Below are 19,095 nucleotides of genomic sequence, written 5' to 3'. Positions count from 1 at the left end.
GCACAGTCACGCTACAGTCCCCTTCCTCATCAACTTTGGCTTAGTAACCCAAGTCACCCACAGTTCATAGTGCACTTGTACGATCAACTCGTACGTAACGTACCCCAATAAGATTGAAAATTTAAAATTACCAATTGAAATAAATATAGCTGGGTAGTTGAGTGGTGTAGTGCTCACCTGTCAATCAAAAGTTCACCGGTTCGATCCTGAGAAAAGCTGTTCGCCTATCAATCAAAAGTTCACCGGTTCGATCCTGAGAAAAGCTGTTCGCCTATCAATCAAAAGTTCACCGGTTCGATCCTGAGAAAAGCTGTTCGCCTATCAATCAAAAGTTCACCGGTTCGATCCTGAGAAAAGCTGCTCGCCTATCAATCAAAAGTTCACCGGTTCGATCCTGAGAAAAGCTGTTCGCCTATCAATCAAAAGTTCACCGGTTCGATCCTGAGAAAAGCTGCTCGCCTATCAATCAAAAGTTCACCGGTTCGATCCTGAGAAAAGTGTGCAGCTTCTTAATTGTTTTAAACTGGACCCAAGTGTTTTTTATTATTGGGCTTCAATGGTCCTGGTAAATTAAACTTCTAGTCTTAAAATAAAGCGACACAAGGCATCACACTCTACACTCTCCATTCTACACTCATCCGTCATTCATTTAGGTTAAAATACGTACCAAGCCCGTCCCTATCTCAATTGATAATTATATGAACAAATCGCATACTATAATAGCACAAGGATACAAAACGCAGAATACGTGTCATTGAATTCTTCGTACCCACAAATCCTAATTTATCCATGAGCAGTTCCTTATTCCAAAAACCTGTAAAATATTCTTTTGCAACTCTTAAATTTCTTTAGTTCGGGAAAAGCCGGGTTTTCCTAGGGGCGGAGTCGGCGAGCGGAGAGAGGAACGCGGAGAGCGGACTCCACTTGTCTTAGGCAATTTAATGTTACTGTTTTCCTAGAAGCGGAGCGGAATGCCATGTTAATTTCAATTCCGCTCTCCGCTTCCGCGCCTAGGAAAACCCAGCTTAATGTTCGTTAAATTAAATGCTTGAAAAACAAGCAGGTTATCAAACTGAAGTATTGACGTGGAATTCGCTGTAGTGGATTTCTCAGAACGCTTTGTTTCCCGCGCTATATCAGCACTCGGTTATTTTCGCGCCAAGGCGGGCAGTCCAGACGTCTGATAAGCGCTACGTAACCTTAGATGTCCATCCAAACAAACACTTCCCATATCTCATTCCTAGCATCGCCAGACTGGAGACTCTTGTAGTCTTGTGTAAGCTGTGAGTCCGCAGACCCTGAATTCAGACTTGATTCTATTCTCATGTTTCTTATAGTGTAAATTACAGTAGTTATATGATAAGAGATAAGGTAAAACACCGGATATTTCCTCAAGTCCAATATTCTCTTTTTAAAGTTCAAAATCCAACCACCTAATCACTAATTCGTATCTATCTATATATATAAAAGGCAAAGCCCTCACTGACTCACTCACTCACTCACTCATCACTAATTCTCCCACTTCCCATTTACCTAGGAGGCTGAAATTCGGTACGCCGATTCTTTGGGCATTAAATAGGAAAACTAAGTAGTTTTTATTATGATCGGGCTTTCGGGCTCCGCCCCAGTGGCTCTGGAGTTTCCCATGTTAACCTTATGATTTTTCATATTTAAAAGGAATTAATGAATCTTAACAGCTGTTTCAATTAAACAAGTTGGTTCTGTTCTATGATATTCACTAGCATTAAAGTTACAAGGATTACCAACAGGGTGCAGCACTATAATTTTTTTTTTTAATTTATGACAACAGCTAATTTGGAACTAATAGGTGAGTGAGCATAGCGAACTAACTTCAAGCTGGAGGTGAGTTAGCGTATCGAACGAGCTAACCTGAAGGCAAGTGAGCGCAGCGAACGAGCTCCAACCTAAAGGTGAGTGAGCGTAGCGAACGAACTTCAACCAGGACGTGATTGAGCCATGTGAACGAGCTCATCTTGAAAATTAAGAAGTTAAACGGGGCAAAGCCCGCGGGTACAGCTAGTAATCATATAAAATGTAAAGATAAAAACATTTGTTTACGGTTACAGCTCTACCTTTGCTCTACGTTTAGAGCACGATTTTTCTAGTATTCGTGGTTTAGAGCAACGATTACGATATCCGAAATATATCTTTTTTCTTAGGAGGCCTTTTGATTTATTATGTATCCTTAATATTCTAAAACCAAAATTAGGCATCGTTAAACCAATGAGTAGACGCTGGTCCAAGACCCAAATGAACTTTAGTTGTAAACAAATAACTACACACTGGAAAGTAAGACAGCGAAAAGGGAATAGGCTCGTTGACTGGGGAAAACACTGTTGAATTGCTGCCTGTTGTGCTTTTTGACAATAAACAAACACTTAGTATTTTTAGGTATGGTTTAAAAAAAGTTTTCGAAGAGCCAACAACTCTCAGATTAGCTCGTTCAAACCATTGGAGCCCACACTTTCATTTGGAACCTAAAACGAATCAAATTCCCCAATTGTTGGTCTAAAATGAGATGAAGCGACTTTGTTGTGTTGTACATTGTAGTATAGAAGCGGAATGCCGGATTCGCTCCAGACAGACGAGGGAAAGTAGGACTTGAACTGCACCCGAGATTGTTGTTTGAGTTGGCGGAACAGTGGCATCGGCCATTGTTGTGACGTCAATAGATGGACTTTGTGGAATAATTATCTAAACAATACCTCCAACTTGTACATTGTGACATAGATTAAACATACTCCTTGTGTTTAATTATTATTGTATACAGTTTTGTGTATTATAGATTTTCTAGTTGTATTTTTCTAAGATTTAATTTAATTCATATTACCGGTACTTCAGTCACGTAACGCCTAATTTTACTTGGAATCACTACACAGTGTTTCATGCATTATCATACGTTGTGATCGCTATGCGAGTCCTTGGCGCAAATCGAAAACAGTTCTGAGAACTGGACAACATGGCTATAGAACAAGTTATTGTACGTACGATAGTATCTATAGACACGCTCCTTGTATTGTGGGGGCTTGCATTCAATCTTTCTCTGAATCATCTTTTACGCTGTTACATATTTTCGTTGGTAATTTACTGTGTTAGCGTAGATTTGGTTAGTTTATTAATTATATAGTTTAAACTAAAACTCAATGTTCACTATGCAATACGTGAATATTTGGTTATTGTATGTTATTTCAGGCATTGGAAGTAATTACTTCAAGAATGGACATTGAATGAACTATAATTTATGTTTTAATATTTAGCACTAGCCTAATTGGTGATTTAGAAATATTTTTATGCTTTGTAATTTGATGTCCAATTATTTCGTGGTTGTAAACTAAATAAATATAAGTTAAGACAGGAAAAGAAACGTACAAAATATTATTGTGTTGTTGCTCAACAACACTCTACATGGCGTAAAACCTCAAAGAAGACAGAGTTCCACTATAGACTCCCAGGTTAACAGACTTGTAATAAGATGCCCCTAACTATCCATGTTGTTACTATAGTTATCTACAGGCCGGTCTGGTCTGCTTATTGTCTGATGGGAACATTCATCGGTGTATTCCCAGAATAGTCTTTCAGCCCTGTGCACCAACTACTTAAGCAATTCAACTACCGTACTCCAGATGTCATGGATGACGGTTAAACATGTTTACCTTATAGAGTGTCTACCGAGTAAAAAAAAAACCACGAAAGAGTGTATTAGTAAATAGTTCAAGGAGCGGCTAGTACCTTGTTAGAAGGACCATAGGAGTTCAGAAGGACATACGGTAGAGCTTTGGACTGCCTTAGGAGTGTCTATGCCTATGAGGATGTGTTTATAAAAGGACTGTAAGAATAAATTTGGAATTTGAAGGAGTATTAGCGTAATACTTATATATAATTAGCAAAACATTTAGAGGAGTTATAAAGGACCATTTGTGGAAAAGGCACTTTGGAAAAGGATATTAATTAAGAAGAGTTTTAATGGTATATTTAGTATCAATGGAGATAAAGAAGAGTTGAGTTAAAACTTTGAAGAGATCAGATAGGCCTTTAAACCAGTTTTGATAGACTTTTGCGGGAATGTTGAATGAACCGTTGGAAGAGAGATGAATCTTTGGAAGAATGAAGAGACTCCTTTAATTTTAACTCGAAACTAGCACATTATTGCAGCTTTTTTGTAGGGGTACGAACACATCCAAGCGAAATGACTTTAAAATCAGCTTATTCAGGAAAGGTTAACGTTAGAACTTGCGGGGAACCAACAGAGTGCGTTTAAAGAAGAACTTTGATAGGACTTAGAGAAAATAAGACACCCTTTTGCAAACTAAAGTTGTATAGTTATTGTGTAAGTTGTACCGTTGTACATACTGCATTCGTCATCTATGACTACATTTATATATGCTTTTAAGGAATCGATAACCAAAAATAGTCGACTCTTTGATGAAGTGCGATAGACCCACCTGTTTAGTCTGCATACTCCAAGAATAGCTAGTTCGGGCAGTTAGTGATCGACGGTGTGATGAAAATATTACTGCAGACACTTTGTATAATGGCACACCTGAGTAACAAATGTTCGTTGTTCGTGAAATATTCTTCTTTTAACTCCTACATTTTGTACAAAATATACATCAAAACTCGTCGAGATCAAATAGTGAGAATGCAGACAAATCTGTTAACAGTATAACATTAGAACATAGGTACTATTTTATTTGTGTTTCTGAAGCAACAGTAGTTGTTGCAGAGTATGTGTTTGTTTCTACACGGGTATGAATTTTAATCTAATGAGGATTTATTGCGATAGTTGATTAGGATTCTTTGAACTAATTAATTAATGTACATATACTCTATTTATTTGAACATGACTCATTGCTGAGCTAATGTTTGTGTTCAATATGGCTTGCGTAACTAATTAGTTAAAGGGGAAATCGGAAAAAAACATAGTATATTTTCAGTAAATCGTGGTGGATTGCATTTAAAGAGGAACTTTATCCTCCTCTTGTATACCATGTGCAGTGGCAAATGAGTGCTACAGTACTGCGATTTGAGTCTAAACAGAATTCATTCTTTGCGAAGATCTTTAAGCCTTGAAAGTGATGACTGTTAGTAGCGGCGTGACTGAATCAGGTCAAGCGTCTGCTAGTGCAGCCTCCAAATGTCATATCGGCATTTACAATCTGCTGGCCAGTTAAACAATGTTCGGACGAGAGTTATAGTTTCTTTTTTCGTGTGAAGCTTCTCTCGCGGACCTTCTCATGACGTAATTCCCCTCTCACACTGGCACTACACCATCGTCAGCTACTACACCGTGTTCACAAGCCACTATTGTCTCTGAGACGCTATCGCAAGACGGAAAGCCGACTCATGGAAACAGTGAATCATGTCCGGTGAATCATGGTTTGTTTGGTTACCTTGGACGCGCGTATTGTAATTCGAACCTCGGATAGTTACGGTAAAAATTGCAAATACTACATTAATGGATTTCACCATAATGCATGGATACATTATTTTCCACTGCACCTATTGATGAAACAGACATTGGTGGTTTAAAGAGTTTTTGGTTTAATTTCAACAACTACACCTCGTAAACCTTAACTAGCATTGGAGTGGAGAGGGTGTATTTAGTTGTTAAAACACTCGATGTGTAAAGAGTTACAGACAGTTAATAAAATCAAGGGATTTCAATTTGAATCTAAATCTGACAAACTACTCTAAACTATGGCTATCGAATAAAAAAAAAACCAATAAAAACACTCACAATACTAATTGTGACGCGTACAATTTACACTTGTTATCGTATTCAATCAATCAATTATCTTTATTGAGATTTCTTTAAGAAATACAATAGTGTCATATGCATAGATTGTTATTTGAACTTTCATCTTGCTTGATAATTTTGATCAAAGAATTCCTTTAGAGAATAGAATGGTTGATCCATTAGCCAGTCTTTGAGTTTCCTCTTCAAGTCTTGATTTCTTAAGATCTTCAAGTGGTTGGGCAGGCTATTGAAGACCTTTCATCCCATGTAGGTAGGCTTCCTCTTCATGTATTTTCTCGATTATCAAAATAAAACAAAAATGTTCAACTTTTCAATTTCAAAACTAATTTGATCATTTCAGTGATTCAAGTGTGGTTGACTACTCCCACCTAGGTGTACCATCTTGTGTACCTTGGTTACTTAAAAAAAACACAAAAAAACAATAGTTTCTTTAAAATTTTTAAGGGATCAATTAAATCTTCAAAATGCATGTTTGGACATTTTGCCAAATCTGCACGTTCACCTTTTTACTTCACCTTGAAGTACCTATCCTACCCTCGTGGAATGAAGTATGATAACAAGGCCTATACATGTGTAGACTAAACGATAAACACCAAATCAACACACATTGTAGTTAGTAACAAAATATCTTGGGGAAAATCACATTTTGAGCTTTCTTCTACTGGCAGTTGGTCTGGTCAGGGTGTGTAATGACCGAATGACCGGACGGGACGACTGGTCGAGCTGGAGTGTAGTTGGGGCCGACGCCACTAGAGCGACCAGCGACAAGGTCGTCGTCGCATACCAACCAGCAGAGTGCAGACTGCAGAGTGGAGGAAAACTGCTGGAAATCTGAGGCGAGAAGTAGCACGAGTGTCTACGTGTTCGGTTCACTTTGTGGTGGGACACTACGTAAATTTTATTGGAGTCGAAAGTTGTTTCTAATACGGAAGAGTACATGGTACATTGGGTCGGACTATCTGTACTCTTGGTGTTAATATAGAAACGTCTAGCAAACACTAGGTTAATCTAGATGCTTAAATAATGGATACGCCTGTTAGGGTTAATCCACCAACGGCGTTGGTAAAACTTGTGTCGGTATGATAGAATTATTTTTGTTTGCTCGAGAGTTCATTCCTGATGCGGTTGATCCCCGATATGTGTTAGGCAAAGCAATGACGTGTTCTCCTGGTGCAAAGTAACACCGGCGTACACAGGATCCTTATAGAGCACTACCAGGGATTAACATTTCCAGGTTCCATAACGCCAACTTGGGGTATTTAGGGATTGCTCTTGATGATGATTTCGTCAATGTAGCTCCGTTAGAAAATACATCAGTCTTGACACCCACAAACAAGTTCCATCCAAGTCACCAAGTAATTATTAAGTTGACTGGACCTCCCTATACCGATGCAAGTTTCCTGGTCCCATCTCTGTTTACATGGCTTTCAGGGAGAGTTCCTGATACTCTTAGCCTATGTAGTCATCCGATATCTATGCCAGATCATTCTTTTGCAACGCCGACACCGCTAACCTCTCCTGGTACTTGATGACGTCATCTGACATAGTTAGGAATTCAATACATGCTTCGCTCTAGTTGCTAACATCAATTGAATACGATTCTTCTTGTACTGAAGGATTCAACTTCAGGACCATGTTAAAATGCGTTTAATTGTACAGCACTTTTTAACTAAAACGTTATAAAGAAACTTTCACTTTGTGTTAAGTTTAATATTAGTAATAATTGCAATGAACTTTTATTTATTTATTCATACAAACGGCAAACGCCAGTTTACAACAAACATGCTTAACATAGTGACATTTGTACAACTATACATTTTGTCGTATAACTTCATCATTTGCCACGTAACGTAAGGTACCAGAAATAAGATGAAATCATGTCATGGTTATCATTCGAACATTTCAAATTTTCTAACATCCTGAAATTTCCACATAGGAAATGTTGTACAACTACACATTGTAACGATGTCTGTGGAAATAGGGTCTTCGATTCCCAACAATCGTCTTATCGAACCAGGGATCTCGCGACCGTCGTTCCGCGTTTCTTCACAATTCCTTTTCCCAGTTTCCGGCGATTCATCTCCAATCGGATAGCGGACTAATGGATATGGTAATGAATTGGAGAAATTGAGGTTTGACTTTCCAACCTCGCAGGGTGTTTGTAAAGTTGTTAGATATTGTAAAAGTTTTAAAATTTCAAATGTAAAGTTAAATATTTAACATTTAATCTGACTGGTGTGAAAATGAAACTCGTGGGAGTTGTTGATCGGAGATGCTCCGTTGCAGACTGAACTTTGGTCTGTTGTGTGAACTAAACACGGTTATCAACTGTTACCTAAGCTGAACGCTGTTTAAACTAGAAACCTCTTTTGTGGGTCGATTGTGAGAAAGTATACTAAAATAGTGATTTGAAACATAAATGTTAGTATGAAACGTGATTTAGATGAGAGTAATTATTCCTACTTTTTAATCTCAAAAAGTTTCCAAAGTTTAGGCATGTCTTTTACAAAAAAATAATATGGGAGTTGTGTCTGTAAAGTTATCTGAAATTTTATCTGCAACTATTAACAATGCTTCACTATACTGAATTGTTCGGTTTTTAAGCTCTACAAAATAATTTGAAAAACCCCCATTTTGTACCCCAGTAAAACCTGTTCCCATAGGTCGATCATGCTAATTCGCGAACTCTTTATTAACGTAGGTTTTCACGTGTGTCTAAAATTTCTATAAACTCGAACCATTGGACCTAAACATATGGAATACAAGTGGATTTTAACCAATGGTGTTTTTGCCTCTAGGGACATCACAACGAAAAAGTAAATCGGTCCTGGGTCTAGATATTACCACGAGACGGCCGGTAGGGCCTAATAGCTTATTCCCGATGAGGGAAATGGGCTAGTTAGACTTACATCGAGAGTCTCTTCAAATTCGCCTTCAAACATTTGAGATGCAACTTGGTTATTGCAATCTTAAAGTTAACATATACATAATAGCGGTAAAGAGAATATCAGCGAGGTTCTCACATCAAACGATTTACACATTACAACAGGTAGACATTTAATAGACACTCCAAGCAATTTTTACATTCTCGAGTTACGTTTTAATTCCGCAAGTAGTCGCAATAGTTACAGGATAATCAACGACATATTTCCCCGTGTTGTAACGGGGGGCGGGCGTCTGCCTCCTCGTCGTCGCGGAGGTGATGGAGGCAGTGGCGGGGGTTGCCCAAGAGTGGAGTAACACGATGACGTAGGAGTCACTGGTGTCGCCATCGGGGAAAACCTAGAGCGGCTGCAACAGAGAGTGAAGCTGGAGTCTTTTTACTGCAACTACGTGGTATTCGCGGGAAGCATTGGAAGTTGTTCTACACCGGTGAATGTGATGTTGAGGACATTGAATCGACACTCTGGATTGAATTGAGAGTATTGCCGATGGAATTGATATTTCAAAGCTGATATTTTCTTATCTAAACGTTGCCAGACATTTTTATTGTTTGGATAGGGCTTACCGTGAAGTTCAACCAACAACTTGAGAATGGTCGTATTGTGTTACGAAGAAACTGCTCTGCTGGCAAGACATAATCTATGGATCCTTTTGGAGTTGGTAACTTAAGTTGTTAACAGAGCTTTCCATACACCAAAATCCTTTCCATCCTCGAATCCTATATAGCGAATACCTGTCTTATCATTGGCGATGCGTCCAAAGAGTTAAGAGCCTCTTTGCTGTAATTGATCCGACAGTGGCCTTATAACAATGTCGGTAAAAATAGCTTCTAGTTTAGCTTTAAAATGTAATCCATCGTCCTTTCTTTCTGTTTCTGTTCTACTCTCCGCTTTTCAAGTTCGTCCCTCGACCGCGCAAAGTTAAGCCGCGGTGGAGGAAATGACACACGCTAAGGCAAACACATTGATGTTAGGTTAACTCCTTATTATGTAGCAAAACTTGAAAGAAGTTATCTCCTAGAAGTTGATTGATATTCATAGCCTAAAGTGGAAAAATTTAGATTTTATGGTTCTTTGAAGTTGTAAAGTTTTTTATTAACACCGTGTAATAAATAAATCCTACATATAAATTATCTACTGTAGTGATATTATCCATAGTCTAAAGTGGAAAAATTAAGATTTTATGGTTCTTTGAAGTTGTAAAGTTTTTTATAAACACCATGTCATAAATAACTCGTACATATAAATTATGTTCTGTAGTGCCAATTCAGGGACTACTAGACGAGACTGATAAAAATTTATAAAATCAACCTTCCACACAATGTATAGGCCTATGAACATTACTCTAGCATGAGCTAACTTTACTACAAGAATCGCTATTTAAACATGTAGAGTTAAGGATCAGCGCGGCTGCATGACGAATCGGATAATAAATCCACGGCTTGACATTTAGGCACAATAAAAGGTCGCAGCAAGGCTAGGGGACCAGGAAAGGGCAGCGAAGTCGGTCTGATACGCTTATAAAAGTAGGCTGTACACGACAGCGAGCAAATGATAATGGCTCGACGACTTGAGGAGATGACGACGAAACTATGTATAACACAATAAACAGGTCGTGCTGTTGTGTCTAAAATATATAGGTTAGGTCCTCAACTAAACTTTTAGTTGTAACATTCAATTTGAAAACCTTCCAAACGTATCCCTGCAGTTTAATGTTAGTTTTATACTCATAGCACCATAGCTTTGAAACTGTCTAGAATTGTAAACGCAAAACGCCGTAACGTTAAAATATTAGGAAAATATGTTTTTAACTCATCCAAAATTCATAATTATAAAACAAATTTAGATGGAAATACAAAATCCACCAAAGTGCAGGGGTTTTAGCTAACGCTTTCGGCTATACGGTTAGAAATGTAATGGTATTGGTCAAATATTGACAGAGATAGGACTATTTTAAGAATTATAAAATGGGGCTCTGTTGGTCTAGTGTTAAAGCGCAAAACTTCTCTCCGGGTGGCCCGGGATCAAATCCAGAAAATAACCAATAGATTTTATATAACAATTTCGTAATTCCGCACCTTGGTGGTTCCATGCACTCCTCTGACCGTCTCCCAAGCGATCTTATACAAACATCGTAAGATCCATCTTATACGATTGAGGACCTATCAAGCAAAAGATGTACAGTAGGTCTACTTATGAAATAAATACGTACTGAATCGGATATGTCCCTCCTGAAAAAGCCATTGTAGTCTTATTTTCGCTTATATGATACATTATAAATACAATAATTGCTCAGGGAATTCCGGCACATCCATAAGACGTAATTTATATACACGAATCTTAACAACAGTAACCATAAACTATGAATTAATGTTCGAAACCCAATGAGATATACATATAACTCATGAGTAGTGGTACGAGGATTTAAAGTACGTTCATCTATATGAAAAGTACAGTAATTCAAAGCAAACGAGTATAGAAATTAATATACCCATATCAACCAACGAAACAAGAGTGACGTGACCGAGTTAAAACAGAAAGAAACCCCCCAAATTTAATTAGTGTAAAAAAGGCTCGATTTCGATCAGGCGAGATAGTCAGACATTGTGCGGCATTGCTCGACATGGCAGATGCTCACAATTAGATGTGGCTCGACCGAGGTCAATCCATCCAACAAAGATAACCTTCGAAGTTAACTAACTCTTATACAACCGGGAGTCCCGCACCACGGGGATAAGATGACAGGAGGGACGCCGTTTTGGGAGGGAACTACTGAACAATCTTGGAGGGAAGAAGAAAAGATTGCGTCATGAAAACTTGTAACATCTCAGGATAACACTTTCCTCCATATTAATCGGGTTAATCTTTGTGCTGTTTTACACGTTACAGTGGTAGATTAGGCCTGCTTGGGCATTATAACATAGCGAAATCCCATATTGGGGATTGCAAAGAATTGTACCATGATGGAATCAAACATAATAATAGTGTATCTCTTTACGAAAGAGTCATCGTCACTTTTGGATGACTGTATACAAATAACAAGGATGTGGATTTTATTTTTTGTCTATGAAGTTCCAACTACCAAGGAAAGAATGGATAGAGAATTAAACGTGATTGTAATTGATTCCGCACAGTAATTTTATGTCAAAGCAGTAATGTAGATTCGAAAAACCGAAAAAAACCATGCAATATTCCTATTTTAGAGTGGGGATGTTTGATATATATGCAAAGGTAAAAGTGTTAAACGGTAATTAAAATATATCGCTCTAAACGGAAAACATGGAACTAATCAGCAAATTAAGAGCCAACTGTTTGGAGATAAAATGTTAAAATAAACGCAGTTTAAAAGATAAGAAGGTTAAACCTTAACTGTTGAATTTTAAGTAGCGATACCATTAGAAAATTAGGCGAGGTAGATAAAAGGAACAATATGTTCTTGAGTTACAACGAACTAATTTGCACGCGATAATGGCACGGTTAATGTATGGTTAGTTAAGTTGTTTTATTTTCAACACGTTTTTAACGCAGATAAATTCTTGGGTGACCGAGCTTTGCGCTTTGATAAAATTGTCAACCGAGCTCTGAGCTGTGCGCTTTGATACAATCGATCAACGGCATCTATCTTACTTAATTGCATGTGTAACTAGACAAATATACGTTAATCGTTAACCGAGCTTTGAATTTTACTAATGTTAATAGTTAAACGAGGCTTTGATAAAGTTTACTATTACATTTCTGAATTGTGAGCTGTTAATAATTTTTGGATACTACCACGCGTTGATGACAATCGTTAAATATTCTGTTAATTTTTTGTCAAACAACAAATATCTAGCAAAAGTTGAACATTGATAAAACCAAGACCCGTGTTTTTTTCGTCCGTTGATCAATCAATCCCGCAATGACGATCAAAATAAGCCAACATAGTGGCCTTTTGGCCATAATAACTTACTATTACTTTTTAAATTATTCTCTTGTATAGGTAGTTAATTGTTTGATATATATTTCTTTCATCACGTATTTAAATAGAATGACACGTTTCCCAGATCATCATTGTCGAAGTTATATCATATCTAATTGATGTTACATTGCACACACCCTTAAGGGAGTGTTGCACGACGTCCAAGTGCCACGACATCCAATGATATTATTCAGTGCCACGACGTCCAAACCATAATTTTTGAGTTGTTGCACGACATTTAATACAAAATATCTGACTGTTTTACGATGTCCAAGTGCCACTACGTCCAAAAGTACAGTAACTTTGAAAAAATAGTCTTTCTACAAGCTTTGGACGTCATAAAATTAGACGTCGTGCAACAGCGCACTTATACTTTTGAAAAACTTAGCATTAGCACCACGTACAAAGCTCTGTTAAGCCAGTAGCACGACGTGCAATAACTCAGTGCTGTTGCATGACGTCCAAAGCTCCTGCATACGAAGCATGGTTAGGTTAAGTTAGGTTAGTTTAGGTTAGTATCCAATAAAGACGGTAAAACAGTACTGACAGTGTGCATGCGCTTTGGACGTCGTGCAACAGCGCCGAGCTATTGGACGTCGTGCATCAGGCATAGCAGCGGCTTTGGACGTCGTGCAACAGGCATAGCAGGGGCTTTGGACGTCGTGCAACAGCGCTGAGCTATTGGACGTCGTGCATCAGGCATAGCAGCGGCTTTGGACGTCGTGCAACAGGCATAGCAGGGGCTTTGGACGTCGTGCAACTGATACTTTTTCCAAAGAATATAAAATGTGCTGTTACACGACAACCAATCCATGACGTCCAATGCTTGTAGAAAGACTATATTTTTGCAGTTAGGTACTGTACGTTTGGACGTGGTGGCACTTGGACATCGTGAAACAGTCAAACTATTTTATATTGGACAGCGTGAAACAACTCAAAAATAATGTTTTGGACGTCGTGGCACTGAATAATATTATTGAACATCGGCGCACTTGGACGTCGTGCAATGCATCCCTCTCAAATTAGACTAGTTATTGTTATCTTTATCTAATTAACATAATCCTGTTTGTTTACTTTATAGCATTGCCGTATAATAATACTTAAATTAGGCTAGTTATTGTTATCTTTATCTAATTAACATAATCCTGTTTATTTATTTTATAGCATTGTCGTATAGTAATACTTAAATTAGGCTAGTTATTGTTATCTTTATTTAATTAACATAATCCTGTTTGTTTACTTTATAGCATTGTCGTATAATAATACAAGTCAAGTGTAAACTACTGTATTTATCATTTTACATCATTTATGTTGTGTTGTGACGACATAAATGTTTGTTTTCTTAGCATGTTCAATTTTTTCTTTTTGCTTACACCGTATTGGTTACAAATGATAATTTGCATATATTTAGGCCTTTTATATCCCATTCTAGTTTAAAACTGTCCTTTTTATACAGTGCTGCTAAAACATAAATACCAAATGGGATCCAATTTTATCGAATCTGAAGCAAGGATAAAGTTCATAACAGAATGGTGGTATAAATAAATAATGGCATTTTACATGAACTAGGATAAATGGTAAATATTTTTTAATACTGGATAAATAAAAATGTTAATTCACAAATTTTAAAAATGCGTATCAAATCAAATCAAACATAATTTATTCAATGAATCAATATTATGTATGATAACCTATAGTTAGAAAGGCACGACCAGAAACTGGAAATAAATTGCGCGGAGGGAAATAAATTGATCAATTATTGTTTTTCATTTATTTATCCGGAAACACTTATTGCAACTGAATTAGCAGATATTGAAGGTCTATCGTCTCTCTCAATACATTCTACGTCGATCAAGGTTTTCCACTCCAAGGAATTCGCACAGCTGTTAAAAATAATTACCAGCGCCGTATCCTTCACAACAATAAGGATCTAAAAGTTTAATGCGACGACGCTATAAAAATCAATCGACCAGAACGAGCAATAAGGTTTAAAAGATGACAGGAACCTTGGAGAAGGCTGTTAAGTTTCTTGCATAAGGTGAAAAATGTATTGGAGAGGATCATATCGATGGTTATAAGCACAATAGTTGTATGTCCATTTTGGTAAACTTTCGGAAACCGCAAAAACAAAATTTGTATTATGGGGGAAACTTAAACTAAAACTGAAAAATGTTTGAAATAAATAAATTGTATTGGCCCCATTTATTAAAAATGCATCTACATAAATAGTTTTATCTTTATTCAAGCCACATTTTTACAAATAATTTGTAAATCAAACCATGTTGGACATACTATATGTGTGCACTTCTGAACGCGCAGATTTATGGACATGCTACGAGTGTGCAATACAAAAACTGCCCCTAGATGGTTTTAGTAAGGAATGAAAATTTTAAACAACTGTTATCATGGGCGCCCCCTGGCTAAAAAAAATTAGAAATAAATTTAATACACATAATGTTCTGTGATCACTTGGGTTTTAAGGAATTTATAAAAGTATGTTCAAAATGGTCATGTCTAAAAAATGTTTTAAATTGATGTTTAAATCAAATTAGTAGTTGACTAACAGATGTAAAAATCTTTTATACGTTGTATACTTTCATACTTTAACAAAACTATTCAGAAAACAAAACATAAACTTTCTTGGCTGTTATCTAGGCTTTATTCAACTATAATTTTTTTTCTTTATAATTGTTTGGTTAATTGTTAATGTTGGCATAAAAAACAACGACTCCCTCAGGTGACCGTCCTTGATGCACAATGTACTATATTTTGTTTTGGTTGGATTTATGTATTACAAAATAGCGTAAAAATATGTTTTAAAACACTATATATTCAGATTTTTTCCTGGGGAAGGCCCCGAACCCCTGGAGGTTCGTTAGACCTATATATTGGGGTTGCCCCCTGTTCCAAATTCTGCGGACGCCCATGACTGTTATTGTCTTACATTGTAGACTACTTTTATTTTAACATTTTAAAAATAAAAATTACTTGGCCTACCAGCTATTAGAAACTTAAACACAAATCGGCCTCAACGAAACATTAAACAAAGCACTAAATAAATCAGGTAGTGCCTTTTGTAAAATGGTACCTATACAGTACAAACCACGATTACTAGAAAAAACCCGGTATGGATCATAAACATAAACAAATGACGTTTTTGGCCCGAAAATAAACATGATTTAACATTGGTTAAATGGAACTGCTAAAACATATGTTCAATGCTATTAGTACAGGATTCGGGCCAACAACGTCATTTTGTTTATGTTTATGATCCATACCGGGTTTTTTCTAGTAATCGTGGTACAAACTGTATTTTGTTGAGTCAGTCTTTATGGGGTTTATTCAACAGTGTTGTCCTTTAGACACATTACTTTATTTTCTTATGAAGTTTTAATTTCTTTTATTTTCTCTGGGTTTTTTAGCCTCCTTGGTTTTCTTAAACTCTCTTTACATTACTTCTTTTTCTGGTTTCTTGCCCTAACATCTCTTCTACTGCGTCTTCCTTCTTTCTTTTTGGTAACTTCAGTGAGAGACTTGTTTCCTTCTTCTTCCTCTATGACGTAAAGTACAATATCTCTTGCCGATGCGGAACTAGGGATTTCAGTGACAAAATGCGTGAATGCTTCTGGGATTACACCCGCTTTAAGTAGGTACATCAAATCCTTTTTCTTGGCGCTGGAAACCGGAATAGGCTCGGTGTACTTTGGACTGAGAAGTTGTTGTTCCCAGACAAATGGCGTCTCGGGATCCATTCGTACATCAAGAGTCAAAAACTCTATTTCCTTGTTAAGTTCGTACTTGTATAGAATTTCAAAGGGGTTTGCTTTTTAAAACCCAAACCACTTTACCTTTAGCCAATTCACGGATTCTTTTTTGGTGTTATGTTCTGTTGTGCACAGATGCTGTATGTCCTAAACCTAACCTAATTGTAAAATAAAATGTGGACATACTATAAGAGTGCACTTGAGATCATCAGATTTTTGGACATACTACAAGATGAAAAACAAATACCAGAGATAGTAGGCCTTGTATTTTCATGCACAATCATTGCAAGTCCAAAGATACTATATCTGTGCTCTAAAGAAGTTTTTCTCTGTTCAGCTGGTACTGCAATCATTGGACATGCTACAAGTGTGCAGGATAAAATTACACCATACCAAAGTGAACACTTTTATTTTGAGAATTTATATTAATTTTTCCTATTGTAATATGGACATACAATATGTGTGATCTGAAAGATGAAGACTACAGCTTTCCAAATATATAAAAATGTCAAAAGTGAAAAAAATTGGACATACAATGTTTGTGCATATAACCATCGATATGGCCGTCTACTTTTTCTATTTATATTTAGAGATTATCAGCCATTTTTTTTTTAAATATCTCTTATTTAGAGGAGCATTGATAATTAGGATAGTTCAAAATATTCAATACAAAATTAACGTTTTACAGAACAACTCCAGCTTGTACAAAGTGTCACAAAAGTAAGTGGATTAAATAATCATATATAAAAGTACAGTATATTAGATTGTATATGATCATTTAAATAGTTTTTACACCTGCTAAAAGAATTTGTTAAGCAAAACAGGTTTACTATGCTTTCAGGATATAAAGGTAGGGTTAAGAAAAAGCTTTATTGCGACGAATAGTTGAGGAAAGCGGCTTTTATTTATTTTGAAATTTGATTAAGAATTATTTAACAACCATTAATTCGTTAACTTTTGGTACTAGTGTATTCAGGAACGAACCGATACAAGTTGTAGGACCTAGTTAATAGTGTGTTTCGAACTTAACATTTTCACATTCGAAAAACTCTAACCGATTATGCATACTGTAATTGATTTCAGTAACAGATTTCAAATTGTTTGTAACTGACGTACCTAACAATATGATGAAAAAAATTTACTTTTAAAAACTTTACAATACGAAAAACATAAACAATAACATACTCCAAATAGTAATTAAGAAAATGAAGAGATCAGTGTATTTTAGCTCAGAATCATAAAGAGCATGTTTGCACCTTAAATCATAAAAATATGTGTTACGCAAAAAACTATAAACACATCTTAATTGACAAATTCGTCCCATTAACATAAATAACCAAATTCAATAACTCACCAAAAGCCATCAAACTTATTTTAATTAATTGAAGCTACTGATAAGAACTTTTTGACAAATTCAAACTGATAAGAGCAGTTTACTCACCGAGCGGCAAGTTGGAAATCCTCAAGTATTATCACTGACATACAAAACCAAACTTACACAAGACCACGTTATTGGTACACTTTGTTCAAGTAATAAATACAAACTGTTAACCTAAGAATAAACAAACACAAATGATATTCGCGAGGACGAACCGAGTTGTCCGCGTTTGGAACTGAGCGAATATTACGGTCGGACTGAGTGCGTTGACGTGGCTGGCCGAGCGACGACGGGACGGGGGTTTACGGATTTGGTCGGAGTGAGCCGAGCGGCGACGGACACTCACGAAGTTTGCCGAAGTGAGAAGGTCGGACACCGAGTCAATGAACGCAGCGGCACCCCATGAATGGAACGTGGCGACGCGACGCACCCTCAATACGTTACCGCCACTGTGTGTAGGTGTAGGGGCGGTTCCATTGAACCTTCAAAACTACCTGAGATCAGAAACCTGCGGGAGTTGGGATGTTTTCAACTCAATAATTGCGTTTCTGGAATTCTGTTACTCACTTGGCCCTCGTTTATCATCGGACAGTTTGCTTTCTAAAGGCCGGGGCCACACTTGTAATTTTCAACCAGTGAGACTGTTTTTTCCGTTTTCACGTGCGACGCACGTGAAACAGTTTGCCCGTGGCCACACTCGTCTTACGAGATAAGTTTTTCGGGCAAACCAGCGAGACTGATAGAGCATGCCACACTGGCAATAAAAATCGTCCGTGTCCGTGATACGCACTCCCCCCCCCCTTCCACGCTCTCTGTACAGGTTAAAACTAGAAACGTCCGTGGAAAAAGTTCAGCGAGATAAGATGAGTGTGTTCACTCCCATAAGCCGCAATGCCCCGCGACTAGTTTTACGTGCAACGCCCGTGGAATGTTAGTAGAGAATACACGTGCAATTCCGTTTGTCAGTCTCGCTGGTAAAACCAGCGAGACTGACAAACGCGTTCACGGACGTTTTTACTCTAGTGTGGCCTGCCCCATATACCGTAATGTATCTCTCAAACCCACGGGTAACGCCCGTGGAAAAAATTCAGCGAGATAAGATGAGTGTGGCCCCGGCCAAACGAACGACGAAAAAATAACTTTTTGACAGTTGCCTTGAATTATCTTTTTTTATGTTATAGAGTGTTGAAACAAAAGTGTGGAACCCCCTACAGTGAAAGGCAGAAATGTAATATTAATCACTGTATCTATATTGATGTATTTTTAGGATACAA

The 19,095-nt window shown here is 37.2% G+C and overlaps 1 protein-coding gene across 2 annotated transcripts in view; it reads right to left on the bottom strand.

The window, feature by feature from the left end:
- LOC129000737 (fibronectin type-III domain-containing protein 3a) overlaps nt 1-19,095 on the bottom strand; it is a 115,157-nt gene that overhangs the window by 54,715 nt on the left and 41,347 nt on the right. The window contains exon 1 of one of the 2 annotated variants that reach the window (XM_054427711.1): nt 17,885-18,087. The exons of the other annotated variant lie outside the window; for it this stretch is intronic. The gene's annotated coding sequence lies outside the window, so the exon portion shown is untranslated. Of the gene's footprint in view, nt 1-17,884; nt 18,088-19,095 lie in introns of those variants that run through there. 2 annotated transcript variants of the gene reach the window in all.

The sequence above is a fragment of the Macrosteles quadrilineatus genome, unplaced genomic scaffold (assembly GCF_028750875.1).
Source record: "Macrosteles quadrilineatus isolate MER2022 unplaced genomic scaffold, UCM_ALF_1.0 Scaffold_8__2_contigs__length_117827958, whole genome shotgun sequence".
Taxonomy (NCBI): Eukaryota; Metazoa; Arthropoda; class Insecta; order Hemiptera; family Cicadellidae; genus Macrosteles; species Macrosteles quadrilineatus.
Note: the sequence above shows the minus strand (reverse complement) of the source record. Positions and strands in the feature narration are given on the sequence as shown.